At 44.0% G+C, this 16,773-nt stretch overlaps 1 long non-coding RNA gene across 6 annotated transcripts in view; it reads left to right on the forward strand.

The window, feature by feature from the left end:
* Positions 1 to 16,558, forward strand: part of LOC146210269 (uncharacterized) — a 28,270-nt gene extending 11,712 nt beyond the window's left edge. For 2 of the 6 annotated variants that reach the window (XR_014708549.1, XR_014708552.1), the window contains one exon: positions 6,482 to 9,300. This is a non-coding gene — a long non-coding RNA (uncharacterized LOC146210269). Of the gene's footprint in view, positions 1 to 161; positions 2,530 to 6,481; positions 9,301 to 11,772 lie in introns of those variants that run through there. The other 4 variants (XR_014708555.1, XR_014708539.1, XR_014708553.1 and 1 more) reach the window with 4 other exon arrangements.
* Positions 16,559 to 16,773: the final 215 nt, after the last annotated feature.

Raw genomic sequence — 16,773 nt, forward strand, 5'->3', positions numbered from 1 at the left:
CCCATTGCTCCCGCGGCGATTGAAAAGGCCGTAAGAAAAAGCGTGCTCTCTTTAGACCAGCCATGCACTTTCTTTCTGATCATTGCACTTCAGTGTAAGGTTGCTTACTCCAAATGTGCACATAGACACACTTATTTCTATTGTCTTATACCCTTCTGCCTTAGTTGCAGGACATAGCTGAAAGCATGTGCTCCTCTTCTAGTAGTTTAGCTTTGCTGCACAACAGCTATCCAAAATGCAGGCTCTCTTCTCAGGAAAAGCACTATTATATGCTAAGGATATGACAGCAAATATTAGCCGTTCTTGATATTGCCCTCAGACGCACTCCTACTATTATCCGATTGAAGTGACTGATTCCTGGAGGCTGTGGCTAACTAAGACTCTGCCATGTTTACTATTGCACTTTGTTCACCATGCTTTTGGACCTCCATCAAAATTATGTTTATGTTAAGGACACCTTTTACATTCTGAAAGAAAGATTGCAAGGTGTAACAAGCCAGCAAGTTTAGTGTAAGCTTTTATATAGGCAGCATTTATGGGTTGCGTGACCTATGCCTGAAAGGCATAGAAAAGAAACAATTCAGTACAGCTCACATTTTAAGTTCTGGCAAAATTTTTGAAAACAAACTGATAACATATGCAGCCTACAGTAGTGACATAGTACCTGAGAAATTCTACTGCTCAGTAATAGTTTGAGGGCTAGATTCCAGCCATTGTGGTGCCATTTTCTTAGCAGGAGCATGCAAAAATGCCATTCACTGATACTTGGGCGCGCATTCAGTTCCAGAGCACCATGCAGTAAAACTAATTTGAGAGCCCACCACTTTAGAACAAGAGCAGTTTGGTCGTGTCAAACACGAAGCATGATTTCGATCTGAGGTTCAAGGTTTAGTTCTTATGGATAAGACCAGTAATCTTAGAAACTGTTCCATGCAGGATTGAAGTCAAATTTACACCCTAGAAGCCATACTAAAACAGCACAATTTAGTAAAACCTTTATCATATAAGTAAGAGCAACTGCTGTTGGTCGTCAGTTGACATAAATGCTCAGTTAGTGTGGCAACAGCAAGAACTTGGAAAGCTGCACGGTGATGCGTTATATAACATTTGAGGTTTCAAAATGAACTAACTTACCATGCGCTGCATACTGTGGCATCTTTTTTTGCAGCTTCTCTACTGGATTTCCATGTGGCCCATACTTTTCATATGTCCATTTCTCATGCCAGTGGAAAACAGTTCTTTTGCTTGGGTTTAGCATCCTATTTGCAAGGAGCAGGGGCCCATCTTTCTTGCCACTGAGCAGGCGTTCATGGCGCTGGATGGCGTCAGACGGTGTCATTCCTTCTTCAAAATAACCATGAAATAGCGTCCTTGTCTCGGGACTTGCACGTAGCATCCGGAGGGCATCTGCTGATTCTGTGCTGTGATTGTGCTGTGCTGACAGCTTGATGACGGCTGTTAGAGGGACGTCCTTGCAAAGAAAAGGATCATTTTTTTGGTGTTTCGGTTCACCTTCTTTATTTTTATGTCTAATTTTGCTTGACATTCTGTGTTGCGCTTTGCTGATGTTTTTTTTTTACTGTGGTGCTGACACCGCCAGACTTTGTGGAAGACCATCCTGCAATGAGAAAATACCTTCAGCTTTTCACGTCAACTTGTATTCTTCACAAATGAAAACAACTCTATAAAAATACCACTCAGATGTACCAATTGCTTGCTTGACTGCAAGGCTAAGCCTGGACGTAGCTACATCTTCACATAGGTTGCCTGTAAGCTTGGAAGCAATGTACAAATTAAAAACGCTTTTTTTTTTTTTTCTGCTCTGCTTCGAGATTCCTACAGCAAGCTTACCCACTAGGCTAGAGTGTTGCGAGGAAAAGGCAACTTCTTGACGACCTTTTGTCATTGAGGCGGCGAAGTGCGCGGGTAGCGTGAAAGGGTAGCCACAAACATACAAAGAAGGTGGCATCAGCCAAAAGAAAACAGTAAAGAAGTTGTGCAAAGGAAAAAAGGAAGGAAAAGTAAAAGTGCGAATGGTAGTAGCATTGAGGCAAGAAGGGGCAGCAAGGGCGCCACTGCTAGAAAAGCTTCCCGCTGAGTATGTCATACTTTTCTTTTTTAGTTACCGCGATTTATAATTTTCTGCCAAAAGAATGTTCGAGGCCTTACCTATTCTATCCTGCGCATCATTTTCTACAAGCTGTTGGGTGTCGTGATGGACAGCATTTCTCAACTCTGGATAACTGAGATAATCGTGGGCATTGATACTTCTCATACAACACATGCAATTATAGGCTTATTTGAGCGCCAGTATGATAGTTTGCGCGGAGTAAGTTTTTAATTCTTCAGGAGAAGGTGTCACACAATATATAATAACGCGCTTATCATGTTACTCGCGCAAGGAAAAAAAACAGGCAGGCGTGGCAAGAAAGAAAAAAGCATCAACAAAAGCATCAAAAAACAGCTTCAACCGATGGAGCGGCTCAGCCCATAGAAAATGTCGGGCTTCTTTCGGAAAACTGTTGGAAGGTAAGTGGCACTCATCTGTACAGACCATACGTGGTAGTGCTGCAATACATGAGTAATATCTGCGGACTGCTAAAAGGGGGATTGCTGGCCAGCTGAGAGAGTTTAAACGTAAGTAGGCCCTGTGCGGACTGAGCCTCGAAGTGCAACAAGCCTACTGCACAGCATGAAATGGCTACAAAAGTATGGTTGTATACATGACCGAATTCATGTGCTTATTTGCTCAGACCTTCCACAGCACTAAGGGTGACTTCATTACTCCTCAGCTAGCATAGGTTCATGCCTGTGACAATATCTGTCCTTTTACTGCCGAAATAACTGCATTGGTGGAACTCACTGAGCTTGTTTATATAGATTTAACACTTTGGATGCATGTTGCTACTGCAGAGTTCCCTAATATATATATATATCTTTTGCCTGCTCCAACATAAATAGTTGGCAGTGCTTGGCTTCAAGCTGCTGCCAAGGCCATTGACAGCTTATTTGAAAAGAGAGCAATAATTAATCTGAGCTGGCATGTTTTGTGGGAGAGTGAGGCACCATTGCGAGTACCTCGTAATCCTGTTAAAAAGCTTGGCAGTTGCTGCTATAAGCACTCTCCATTGCAGTTCCATGCAAGCCGCAGCATATTGGGCACTTACTGCACAAGTGATTTAACTTAGTCTCTTTGTTGCTATTTCAGTGCTTTGTAAGTGTGCTAAATATTTGTATTTGTGCTAGCATTGACAGCCAGTCTCGTTGCTACCTTTTTCCTTCTGCAGCAGGCACTCTCACTTGTTTTACTCGAACCAAATTCTATTGTGAGTGAGTTTGCTGAATTTATGCAAACTAAATGTAATTGCAGTATTACTCTCATTTATTTACATTTACATAGGCAAGGAATACCCTGGGCCGACGTACGAGTTTCCTCCACCAGTTGGATTCCGCCGCTACCTCAGTAGTGCAGTGAGCTGTAACTGGTGTGACCAAATGGACACTCTCACTCCTACTGGTTTAGAGCGTGCTCCTATTTAAGTTTAAAATATCTTGCTTGCAATGTATTTAATCTTGTTGTGGAGTATTGTCACCCTTGCATTTGCTGATATGTTATTATTTGGAAAGCATTCAGAGTGATTTTGGACGCATGATTTGCAGTGGCGGGAGGTGGAGAAGCACAAATGTGTGACTGCAATTTTTTGCCTCTCTAGTTTTCAGCCTTTAAAATTAAAGCAACAGATTGATATGTGAACAGGCCTGGCATGGATTAAAGAGTTTGTCATATACAACAACACTTGACCCTTGCGGGGGTAACACAGCTGTGGTTATCTGAGCAAAAGTTCTCTGTATGTGATGGTGTCCGAAACATGGCATTGTCTTAAGTAACTTGGCATGGAATCGGCCACTCCTTGCACTCTCTTGACAGCATCTATTGTACTGTGTGCTAGGCGACATGCCTTCGGATCTGTTGTATGTCTGCAGCAGTTGCCTTGATGTATCAAGACGGGGTGGTTGTTGCGAGTTGGAAATTCCTATTCTCCCGACTACACCAATAAAATGTAGTGAAGCCAAATACCAGGAACCAATGTGTTACGTGGTTCATTGTGAAGGCTTGCCATTCTCGTAACTTTGCCAAATTGCTAGAAACATTATTTTTAAGCCCGGTCTTCTTTTGCTCATAGCACAACTCATTTCGTGCATTTATCAACTTTTTGTGGTTTATGGTTGGCACATTTTGCAGAGGGTGACAAAATTTGAGCTGGTGTGCCACGAAGGTTAAATATCTGTTTATTGAACTCTTCTCGGGAAGCTACATGCAAATACTGCCTAATGTGGCTGTGAGGGCTTCGCACTTGATTGATGTACCGGTGCATTACTTGTGGCAGCTGGTCTACATTGTGCAGGACTGCCACTTTGAGAAGCACCAGCACTGCTATGAAGCAGATTCACAGCATTGTTCCTGGTGGAGGCAAACCACTGTAGATGTCCTCATTCCAGTGCAGCTTCAGCCAGTGAAGTTTCACAATGCCCGTGTTGGACAAACAAGAGGCCTATGAACTTGAGCATTTCACTTAGTCATTTCTTCCAAACATCCGTCAAAACAAGCAACCTGTTGGTTTCCCCAAAATCCCTGTACAATCATATTTATTTTTATTTTTACAAATAGTTTGTATCATAAGCTGGAGAGCCTTCACTCAAGTATACACTAGGTTCCTATCTACGTGAAAACTACACGCTTGTGTGCCAGTGTCAGCAGATCGTTGCTAATGATTGTGGAAACCCTCCTAAACAGAGATAAAACTGAGAACATGCAGCGATCATGTGTACATACTCAAAAGCAAGTGGGTACGGAAACTATGTGCACCTTTGGCCACTAGTTGGCATTACAGGTGGTTGTAGTACCTGAATCGCTAAAAGCTGAAATCAGAGCTTCTTCTGACAGACTCTTCTGGCTGTGCAGCCTGACACGAACATTTCTCTATCTAAGGTGCCACCATTCTTCAGATACAGATCGCTTGTGTGTCACCACTTGGTGCGATGTTACTCTGTGTCACCAGGGGTAGAGACAGACAATTGGAGGAAGAGGATACGCTACAACAGGACATGTATTTGCAGACTAACAGGAAAAATAAGGAGGCCTTAGGAAAGCTAAAGAATACAGTAAACGCTGCCATGAGGCTCACTGAAAGAATCTCCAATCTAAAGAGAGGATTGCAGGAAAAGGAGTCAAGTCATTTGGTACAGGCATTCATAATCAGTAGAACAGTTTATGCGACGCCTTGTATGAATATGGACGTGACGGAGGAAAACAAGGTGGACGCTATGATTAGGCTGGCGTATAAGGCGGCCCTTGGGTTACCTAACATTGCTTCTACCGAAAGTCTGTGGGATTCATCATCATCAGCCTGACTATACCCATTGCACTATCCCATATTTCTCCACTTAACCCGGTTCTGTGCTAGTTGCATCCGCTTCACCCCTGCGAACTTCTTAATCCGCCCATCTAACTTTCTGCCACCCCCTGCTACGCTTTCCTTCCCTTGGAATCCAGTTTGTTACCCTCAGTGACCATCGGTTATCCTCTCTTCGCACTACATGTCCGGCCCATGTCCATTTCTTCTTCTTAATTTCCACTAGAATGTGAGTAATATCTGCATGAGTAATATCTGCGGACTGCTAAAAGGGGGATTGCTGGCCAGCTGAGAGAGTTTAAACGTAAGTAGGCCCTGTGCGGACTGAGCCTCGAAGTGCAACAAGCCTACTGCACAGCATGAAATGGCTACAAAAGTATGGTTGTATACATGACCGAATTCATGTGCTTATTTGCTCAGACCTTCCACAGCACTAAGGGTGACTTCATTACTCCTCAGCTAGCATAGGTTCATGCCTGTGACAATATCTGTCCTTTTACTGCCGAAATAACTGCATTGGTGGAACTCACTGAGCTTGTTTATATAGATTTAACACTTTGGATGCATGTTGCTACTGCAGAGTTCCCTAATATATATATATATATCTTTTGCCTGCTCCAACATAAATAGTTGGCAGTGCTTGGCTTCAAGCTGCTGCCAAGGCCATTGACAGCTTATTTGAAAAGAGAGCAATAATTAATCTGAGCTGGCATGTTTTGTGGGAGAGTGAGGCACCATTGCGAGTACCTCGTAATCCTGTTAAAAAGCTTGGCAGTTGCTGCTATAAGCACTCTCCATTGCAGTTCCATGCAAGCCGCAGCATATTGGGCACTTACTGCACAAGTGATTTAACTTAGTCTCTTTGTTGCTATTTCAGTGCTTTGTAAGTGTGCTAAATATTTGTATTTGTGCTAGCATTGACAGCCAGTCTCGTTGCTACCTTTTTCCTTCTGCAGCAGGCACTCTCACTTGTTTTACTCGAACCAAATTCTATTGTGAGTGAGTTTGCTGAATTTATGCAAACTAAATGTAATTGCAGTATTACTCTCATTTATTTACATTTACAGAGGCAAGGAATACTCTGGGCCCACGTACGAGTTTCCTCCACCAGTTGGATTCCGCCGCTACCTCAGTGGTGCAGTGAGCTGTAACTGGTGTGACCAAATGGACACTCTCACTCCTACTGGTTTAGAGCGTGCTCCCAGTTAAGTTTAAAACACCTTGCTTGCAATGTATTTAATTTTGTTGTGTAATATTGTCACCGTTGCTGATATGCTATTATTTGAAAATCATTCTGGGTGGTTTGGAACACATGATTTGCAATGGGGGGAGGTGGGAAGCACAAATGTGTGACTGCAATTTTTTGCCAGTCTAGCTTCTAGCCTTGCGAATTAAAGTAACAGATTAATACCTGAACAGGCCTGACATTTATTGGAGAGTTTGTCATATAGAAGAAAACTTGATCCGGTGTGGTGGTAACACAGCTGTGGTTCTCCGAGAAAATGTTATCCGTGTGTGATGGTGTCTAAAACATGGCATTGTCTTAGGTAACTTGGCATGGAATCAGCCACTTCTTGTACTCTCTTGACAGCATCTGTTGTACTATGTGCTAGGTGATATGCCTTCAGGGATAAGAGTAGATGGAGAATACCTCAGTAATCTGCAATTTGCTGATGACATTGCCCTGAAGCAGTCGGGATGACGGGCAGTAATGTGAGCAGGTTGTACGTCATGCTGGTCATGGAGGAAGTAAAAAAGCCTTAGAAGCAATGTAAAGGGTTCCGGAAATCGGCTGGTATGGATAGGCAACTGCAGATCTTTGAAGAGTGGTAGGGAGATTGTGCTAGAAAAACTGCTTGCTTTGTGTGTGTAGTGCCTCACGACCTCAAGCGTATTAAAATCTTGGAAGGATCCTAACAGTACCATAATCTATAAGAAAGGGGCTGTCAAGCACTTGCAAACTTAAACTGATTGGGTTACTGTCCATTGCCTACAAGATAATAGAATTGGGAAAATCTTGGACTTTCTATCAACTGAAAGAGCAGCTGGCTTTCGTAAGGGCTGCCATGTTTTTTAATGTGTCTGCCCTGCCGCTGTTGTGTGCTGGGTTGTAGCCTACATCCACATCGGATAGGAGGCTGTGCAAACAAACTGCTCTTTACAGAAGGGACATAATTTGAACTGCCCATATCATACAATGCAGCAGCAGTAGTGAAAAGTGCTCCACAAGGAGTGACCTATTGTAGAATGGTTGCTTTATTGCGGTAGCGTAAAAGGCGTCACCCTTGAGAAAAATCACAACCATGCCTTTGGCAGGTGACATGGCCATGCACTGATTGGTTGTCTGGTTCTGCGATGTCATGAGGCCACATGATATGGCCGAACTGGCTGGAGCTCATATTGTGGAAAAGCGCAAAAGAGACAAAGAATCGAGAAAAGAGAGGACGACGCTATCTGGAGCTGCTAACTCAGGCAGCTCCTTTGAGGTGAGAGGGTGAGGTGGAATAGAACCCTCAGAGACCCTTGGATCCAGTATCAGACGTGCTACTCCAAATTCATACAGCTTGGTTAAAACAGAGCTTTATACCCATGTTGGGTGGTCTTAGGCACAATGTGGTAGATTATGGTTGTATGCTGACGATTATGTGTGAGATAATACCGGCACAAGTTAAGGGATTAGGGCTTATACCTTTCAGGACCGCTTAAAGCCAATCGTTCATATATGAATGATGGTTCTCACACACTGGCAGACGTAAATTTTCTTGTTTGGAACATGTAGCCCCATTTAGGCAGATAGTATGACAAAAGTAATTATAGTAACTAGTTCACAGGGATGGAAAGGCACAGAATCTGTCGCTTGTTTCTGTGGGCACCTGAACAGTGTCGTAAGGGAAGGGAGGAGGGAGTCAAAGTGGAAAGACAGAAATGGGTGCTGTAGTGGAGGTCTGTGGAGTAATTTTGACCACCTAGGGATCTTTAACGCGCGCTGACATCACATAGCACACGGGTGCCACTTCGTTTGCATCGAAAGCAGCCGCCAGCGGTTGGGTTTGGACATGGGTACTCTGGCACAGTAATCTAGCATCTTAACCACTGCACTACCGCAGTGGGGCTATTGTGACAACCATAGTTTCTGTTTGTGTGCAGCTTGTTTATTTTTTTATTTTAGTTTTTGTTCTTTCTGGCACAGTGTGACATTTAAAAAATTATTCGAAATAAAGAGGTCTTTGGCGCCATTCACACGATTCTGCTGCTTCTACTATAGTTTTATTTTTATGAGAGCAGTAGCGAAGTCTCTTGAAGACAATTTTACTAGCTCTCACTTCAGCTCAGATGATGAATCAGTCAAATGCCAGCCTCGAACTTCAGCTAGTGGCCAAGAAAAGCTTAGTTTCAATCTCTAATCACTCTTGGTCAGTTACACGTGCTCATTTTGTGTTCCTACTGTTCTGTTTCCATTCGCTGGGTTTCAGCAGCAATGAAAGCTTGGTACTACTTGATATGGCTTCTCCAGAACTTCAAGTGTGGAACTTCTTCAAGCAAATCGAGTGGAGTTTGAACACCGAGCTCCTATTGCAGATTTTCAAATTTGATGGCAAACTCTCCCACTTTGTGGAAAACATATCACCAAATAATCCAGTCATAAATCCTGAAAGGTTTGGAAATGCCAATGCTATAAACTGTAAAATGAGTAGAGGAAGGCCGAGCTTAAAAATGGGTGTTTTCAGCAACTTAGCTATATATCTGAGAGAACAGCACACCTTCAAAATGAACTTCAGAACGTAGTTTAACAAAACTTGAAGTTGGGCTAGATGGTGCATTGTAATTTGACTGAAGATAAAGCGCACGGGAAGACGCACACAAGAGAAGAAGACACAGGACACGCGCTAACTCACATCTGGTTTATTGCAGCAATAACAGCAAATATATGCTGAAAAGGGGTCATGCGCAGTACATAAAAATCCCATAAAGACAGAGGAAAAAAATATAAGGAATATTACAAAACATTATCAAGGAATATCACAAAACCCGATCAAGAAAACTGATCTCTGCCTTCCAGAGCCGCACCGACGTATCGCTGACACACCTATCTCCCCTTTTCCCGATATGGAATGCCTCCAAAAGCTCACGCGCTGTCTTGTCACGGCCTCTGCCCAGAATCTTAATGTCAGCCAGTCGCGGCTCGCACGCAGTGCAGTTCGCGCAATGCGCTGCCAAATTTGACCCTCCACTCCTTAAAGCCCGCAAATGATCCCCTGCTCGATCATTAATACAGCGCCCGGTCTGGCCAATGTAGGCCTTCCCACAGGTCAGCGGGATCTCATAAACGACCCCCATGCAGCAGTCGACAAACCGCTTGGCATGTTTTTTCTCACAACCGCTCGGTTTTCCAGCACGCGAAATGCGTGAGCAAAGCTCCGCCATCTTCTTCGGAGCGGAGAACACCAGCGGCACGCCATGTCTGTTCGCCACTTTCTTCACGTGGTGCGCAACCTTATGAATGTCAGTGATGGAAGCCCTGCTCCGGAAAACCAAGCGAGCCATGTTTGGAAAGAAAACTGCTCCGGTGAGAAATACGGCTAAACCTGTTGTGGTACCGTATATGCATAAGGTTGCGCACCACGTGAAGAAAGTGGCGAACAGACATGGCGTGCCGCTGGTGTTCTCCGCTCCGAAGAAGATGGCGGAGCTTTGCTCACGCATTTCGCGTGCTGGAAAACCGAGCGGTTGTGAGAAAAAACATGCCAAGCGGTTTGTCGACTGCTGCATGGGGGTCGTTTATGAGATCCCGCTGACCTGTGGGAAGGCCTACATTGGCCAGACCGGGCGCTGTATTAATGATCGAGCAGGGGATCATTTGCGGGCTTTAAGGAGTGGAGGGTCAAATTTGGCAGCGCATTGCGCGAACTGCACTGCGTGCGAGCCGCGACTGGCTGACATTAAGATTCTGGGCAGAGGCCGTGACAAGACAGCGCGTGAGCTTTTGGAGGCATTCCATATCGGGAAAAGGGGAGATAGGTGTGTCAGCGATACGTCGGTGCGGCTCTGGAAGGCAGAGATCAGTTTTCTTGATCGGGTTTTGTGATATTCCTTGATAATGTTTTGTAATATTCCTTATATTTTTTTCCTCTGTCTTTATGGGATTTTTATGTACTGCGCATGACCCCTTTTCAGCATATATTTGCTGTTATTGCTGCAATAAACCAGATGTGAGTTAGCGCGTGTCCTGTGTCTTCTTCTCTTGTGTGCGTCTTCCCGTGCGCTTTATCTTCAGTCAAATTCAGAACGTAAATTATTACTTCCTTGGCAGTTGGGCTTGCTGCATTTTGTTAGTGTGATGTGGAGAATAGGTACATGAGACTCTCAACAACTGCTGCAGGAAATCAAGAATGACCACTGCTTCCGAACAGCACTACGAAAAAAAGAAATCTGCCGATAGGTGCACCATATCTTTACTAGTAATAAAAGAGGCAGTGTAGCATATTTTTAGTATTCTGAATTATTTTTCTTGCTGGCTTATCTTGATATTCATGCCCCCTTTTCTTTCACTTTTTGGATTTTTTCTGCAAATTTCGGAGAAAAAGGTTTTTATGTTATGTATGAAGCCAAAACAAAAACATGGGCATTTATTTAATTGAGGATCAAAATACCTGCATTTTAGTATTATCTAATAGCAAGATTGTGTAAATATCTTATTTAATAAACAAATTACATGGTGCTGAAGGAGTTGAGGCAAAAAAAAAAAGACTTCTTCATTTTCAAGCTGTAGTTTAAGAAATGGGCATTTTTCTGCTTTTTGTATATCCTCAAGATTTTATTACAATTTCTTGTTTTTATATTCATGTTTGACAATACTTTGTGAATATTTTACCCAGTGCTGAGAATTTATCTTATGTATTATGCTTATATTCACAATATTCACGTGTTTAGAGGGCATTTAAATAGCTGTATTTTAATTGGCTCATGTGCGTCATGTACAGAAGGTGTGATCAGAAATTGTCATCGAAAAACGTCCTTCATACTGGAACTTGCGTGTGAAGAGCTCTGGCAGGTGCGTGCTCTGTTGCCGCGTTGCAGAGAGGAGGAAAGGAGGCATCCTGGCTGTGCAATCCGCCGCGGAGAGGTGACAAAGAGGCTAATGGCAACCCCATGCATACTCGGGCCACTTATGCGCTTATTCACAGGACCTTGGAGGATGGGCGTGTGGTATTCGATCTGTCATTTGACGTGTGTAACTAGAAGGCTGCATTCCCTGCACCGTACCTATTAGTCACATATTCTAATTCTGGTGCCGGGTTGTGTTCGCCTTAGCGATCTTAGAGCTCTTAAGCACTTCCTACATTTTTTTTTTTTGTAGGTTGCAGCAAAGTTCTTTAAACACTTCATTTATAAAATAGCAAGGTGCATGTATGCGATCAAGGATCCACAAGGGAAGCTGCAGACGGGAGCTGTTGACGCTACCATGCTATACTCTTAAAGACAGATCTCAAGTGTCTCCTAAATTTTTATAACAAAACGAACATCCGCACAGTGTTTGCTGGAGATGCTTACAACCCTGCTGTCCTGTCCGAAGACAGGGGTACATGCATTACTGCCCGCCATATGCAAGGCCAGCCACAATTAAACATTCGTTACCAGAGTAACATGATTGCCTGGCTTTTTTGTGTGTTCACTTCCTTAGCATACTGTAGCATAGTCATATTAGTGTGCACCTTTCCAATAAGTGGTCACGGGGTGTCACCATATTACCTGCTGGACTGCTTTGTGCATTTGGTGCTAGCACAGTGGAAGCAGAGCCGGTTTGCAGCAGTCCAGAGAGGAGGAGCGAACAATATGGTGGCACCGAGTAACTTATTGGAAAGGTGTATATAGATTGCTTGTTCCTGCAAGATGCGAGTTAAACTGCTCTCATACGAACAGTTTCGATCCTCATTGAACTGGATCTCCATTCAACTCATTGTAGATCGAGGTTGTCACACGGCAACTGTCAAGTGCAGTTGAGCTCGAGCCTGCTTGACTCAAGGTTGCTTCCTCAATCGCTCTCGAGATTTCAAGCACACTCAAAAGCGGTCATTGACACCCTCGTCAGCAACGAGCTCTAAAACTTGAAAACGAATAAATGCAATAGAACTGCACATAATAACACATAAATGTATTAAAAGGCATGATAGAACATTCGTAGAACAGCTAATTTTATAATATTGACACCGTAGTCTACTGCCAGTGGAAGCTAAGGTGGCGTTCTCTTCGACTGCGTCAGCGTGGAAACTGTAGAGCGGAAGACAAACTGCACTGTAGCACCTGACCGCTGGGAAGATAGGTTAGATGACCTGAGGCGCCAAAAGCGGAATGCTGCTGTGTACACTGAAATCGTGCAATCATTACCCCAATCTTAAATTTCCTTTTGAGACTCATTGCGACTGACAGCAGACGACGGACCACGTAGGAAATTTCTCAATGCTGACTGAAAACGCCCATGTAGCACCGGATGCTTCAATCCTTCTTGAAAGCCTGAATGCAGATTGAGTTCAATGAGGATCGGAAGTGTTTGTGTGACAGAGGGATTAGTGTAGTGCAGCTAAAGCTTTGTGTTAGCTGGTGTGCACAAGTTGGGTGGCCGAGTTGTGTTAAATGGTATTACAATGCATATTTAGAAAACAAAACAGGGCACCCCAACCGTTTATTCAACTTCTCAGATTATTTGGCATTACACACATTGTCTTGAAAGCAGTCCACAATATGGCCAGCACAACTTATGTCCTTGCTTATTTCAGATTGTTCATTTAAGAGAGCTAACATATTCAAGGGCTACTGACCAGGCTGACATTTTAACCAAGCCCGATAAGGCGTTGGACATGGTCTCTGCGAAATACTGCAGCGATGCACACACTGGAAAGCAACAAAATGCAAACCAAAGCTCTCATGGTCCTTTTAAAACAGCCAAACCTCCTCATCCTTTGCGCTGGCCATCGAACTTTGTTGATGAGGTACCAACAGATACTGCATCCATTGGTTTCTCTCTGACTGATGGGCGAGGGGTGTCACTTGGTCTGCTGATGTCACGCACTTTTTTGTCTTGCATTTCGTTTTCACTCATGCATACACTCACACAAGAAAGAAGGCTTTTAGTTTCTTGCCTTTGTCTATGCATGCTTCAGCGTGTTCTGTGCACTGTGCTATTCATACACCAACGGCTGGACTCAAGTGGCAGCGACGCGCACTTTCATACAACCTGCGCATTCGTCGCAGATATAATGGCAGCTCTTCTAGGCAAGCAGTGCTCTCTTCCCTGTGAAGTTAGTGCAGGATTTACCCAACCCTGACCACTCGCTTCTGTGGCGGCGCCCGGTGTGCACCTGCGTTCGCGCCTTCAAGCGTTCAAGTGTTCAGTTTACGGAGTGAGCGAAATACTTAGAGAAATTATGTAGTCTCAATTTTGTGTGCGCAAAAGCGGTGCAGTGTAGGCTCAGGCAACAGTATTATTTAGCACATTTTGATCGTAGTAATACTTACTTTGTCTTATTTCTTACAGTGCGCAACATGTGCTAATTACCATCTGAATACAACAGTGATTTGGGTTATCAGTCTGCAGTAAGGCAAGTAGCAGCATACTATTGTAAGGTCAGTCCCATTATGCTGCACAAAAGCTGATTTTTTTCTTTCTGCTGTAACTTTGTTTCCTTCATGATATGAGGGGAACTGTCAAAAATGCATTGACATGGCTACAGAAGCACAGAATTTATCACATAAACATTTTTGGGCTCTCGGGCCTGTTCTGCCAGGCCTGTTAAAATTAGTGGCCGAGCAAGGAGGAGTACCTGTTTTGCCTACATGCATTGTTTCAAATGATATGCCAGTGTGACGGCATCTTTTCGCTTTTGGGCACATTTCTGTCTGCTTCTGCACATGTACCAAAAGTTTGGGCGCCTTCACGTGTCTGCAAGTCAGGCTGGTCGTTGACCTGTTTTAAGTTGTTAGTGCAAATTAAAAAAAAAGGTAACCTGCTCTTATTGCACTTTTTGTGCACTTTGAACAGCGCATTCACTGTAACTGCTTTTCCTGTTCTGAGGCGTGCGCAACATCACCTCGAAATAACAGGAGACATTCATCACCATCCTCATATAAGGATAGTAGGAAAGCCTTCCGACCCTTGTCTTTGCCTGCCACCTATGTTGCTAAGCTCTGCGGCTAGTTTGTAACGAAGCTAACTTCATGACAATAGTTGAGCTTCTCGGCCGCAGTGTGCTTTTAGTATTTCCTTCGGTCCGGACCCATACGTATGCTTTCTGCCACGCATTTGAACTTTATTTCCTCTGAACGACGTGCCCACGCCTGCAAGTTTGAAAAACTTGCGGTGTTTCCTTTCATCAATTTCCGAGTGATGGAGAACTCTGTTCCAATAATTTAGCTATATTTTATGCGAGTTTTTCCCTGGTTTTGGCTCTTCGGCTAGATGCTGATACACAGCCAGAGCCTGTAAGGATGGCTCACGGCCGGCACACCTATCATCTATAACTCTCAGTACAGCGGCAAAAATCACTGCAGGTCGCTCTGAACGCTCAAGTTCATGACCTCTCATTGGCAAGAATCACAACCGGGTGAAAGTGCAGGCTTGCAGCCGCAGGCTTGGCCAGCCTCCGCTTTTTTTTTTTTTCCAGCTTGTTGCACACCAAATGACGGCATCACTGAGTAGACGCGTCAATGCCACACAGTGCCACGATTTCGCAGCTGTAGCAGACAGGAAGCACCCTCCATGCATAGGTCGTAAAGAGCGCACCATCGCCACTCGAATCCAGCCATGGTACACCATGCATAACCATGAATACAGAAAACACAGAACATCCATACATGCATGGGCTTGGTTTCCTAAGAAAGGCCAGACGCCTCGCACCTATGCTTCGGCCACCCATTGAGCTCAGCCTCTCCCACTCCTCCTCCTTATTGGCATTGTAGCTGGATGAGCCGAAGGTCACTGGTGGTGCTTGGGTAGCAGAAAGCAAGAAAAAAAAAAAGCTGCGGCGGTAGCTTTTTGATGGAAGGCAAAAAGCAAGGCACCCGTGTTTGTGCAATGTCAGTGCACCTTAAAGAAAGAACTCCAGGTGGTCGGAATTGTTGGGGACCTTCACTATGGCGTCTTTCATACCTGAGTCGTTTTTGGACGTTAAACCCCACAAACCAACCAGCAAGAAAAAAAAAATAATGCCTGTAAAAGTCGGGGCCATAATGACTGCATTTGATGCGTTCTCGTAGCTGTTTTTACCCAGCACAGGGCAGCCAGCGTTTTCATTTTGTTGACCAAACCAACATGGCAGGCATAGTTTCTCAAAGCACTAAGAGATGGCGCTCCACATTTCGCGTATTTAGGGAGCCTACATGTACCAGCCCTACGCGTATTCCCTCTTGTGGAGGCTAGTCAACCAGGGAGGAGGGAGAGACTCTTTGGTGATGGAAGGGAAGGAGAGAAACATACCGGTTTTGATGGTTGTAGCTCTGTTATTAACGAGTCTGCTGCAAAAGTATTTTTGGCCATCGCGCATTCTGAAGGCGCTGCCTCATAGACAGCAGGTTTGAACACATTTTCGAATCTAGGGTGGTTCATAAACAAGTTCAGTTTATGGAATCGCACCTGAAAACGAAAGGAATGATTGAAGCAGGAGAAATGATAGCACCTTAAAATAGAAACAAAAGGTGGATGGGTTTTAAGATGCTTTGCAGCTGTTTTCCACTTGCCCAAAGGCAGTGCAGAGTTTTGGCCGGTGTGCAATGAGCAGTTGGGCGCATGGTTTCGCTGATGGCATGGCAGCTGCGTGCTGGTTGGTGACATTTTATACACAAGGTCTTGTAGACTTTGTGTCTAGTTGGAAAAAAAGAGGTTGTAGCAAATGGGCATTTATGCTGAAATAATTTTGTATCTTCAAAGAGCAGCCTTTTTTAAAAAATGGCTGCTTTCCATGAAAACATGGCATTAGATTTTTGCTTTTCTAGATGGGGTTTTAAATTTTGTTTTGATGGTTTCTTGCAATCTTTTGCTTGTTCTTCACGACAGATGTATTTACTTCATAGCTTGCAATAAAATGCTTCCATTGCGAATAAGCATTCCTTGTGTGTCGTGCTCTTTGGTCTCATTATTTTGAACTGTAGTAGCCATGAGAATCGGAAAACATTTGGGAGAACAGCATTGCATCATGTCTACATTATATTCCTGTAGAAAAAGAGAACGGGCATTGCAGTTGATGTCGATGAGATTGAAATCGACATTTGTTTCAGCTAAACTGTTTCCTCGATTTCGAATCTGGTTTGGGCTATTGCATGTCTAAGGCCCCAGCCAAATATTGCCCACTGCCTCAATAACAGCACA

The sequence above is a fragment of the Amblyomma maculatum genome, chromosome 1, assembly GCF_055883805.1.
Source record: "Amblyomma maculatum isolate TAMU_Amacu chromosome 1, ASM5588380v1, whole genome shotgun sequence".
Taxonomy (NCBI): Eukaryota; Metazoa; Arthropoda; class Arachnida; order Ixodida; family Ixodidae; genus Amblyomma; species Amblyomma maculatum.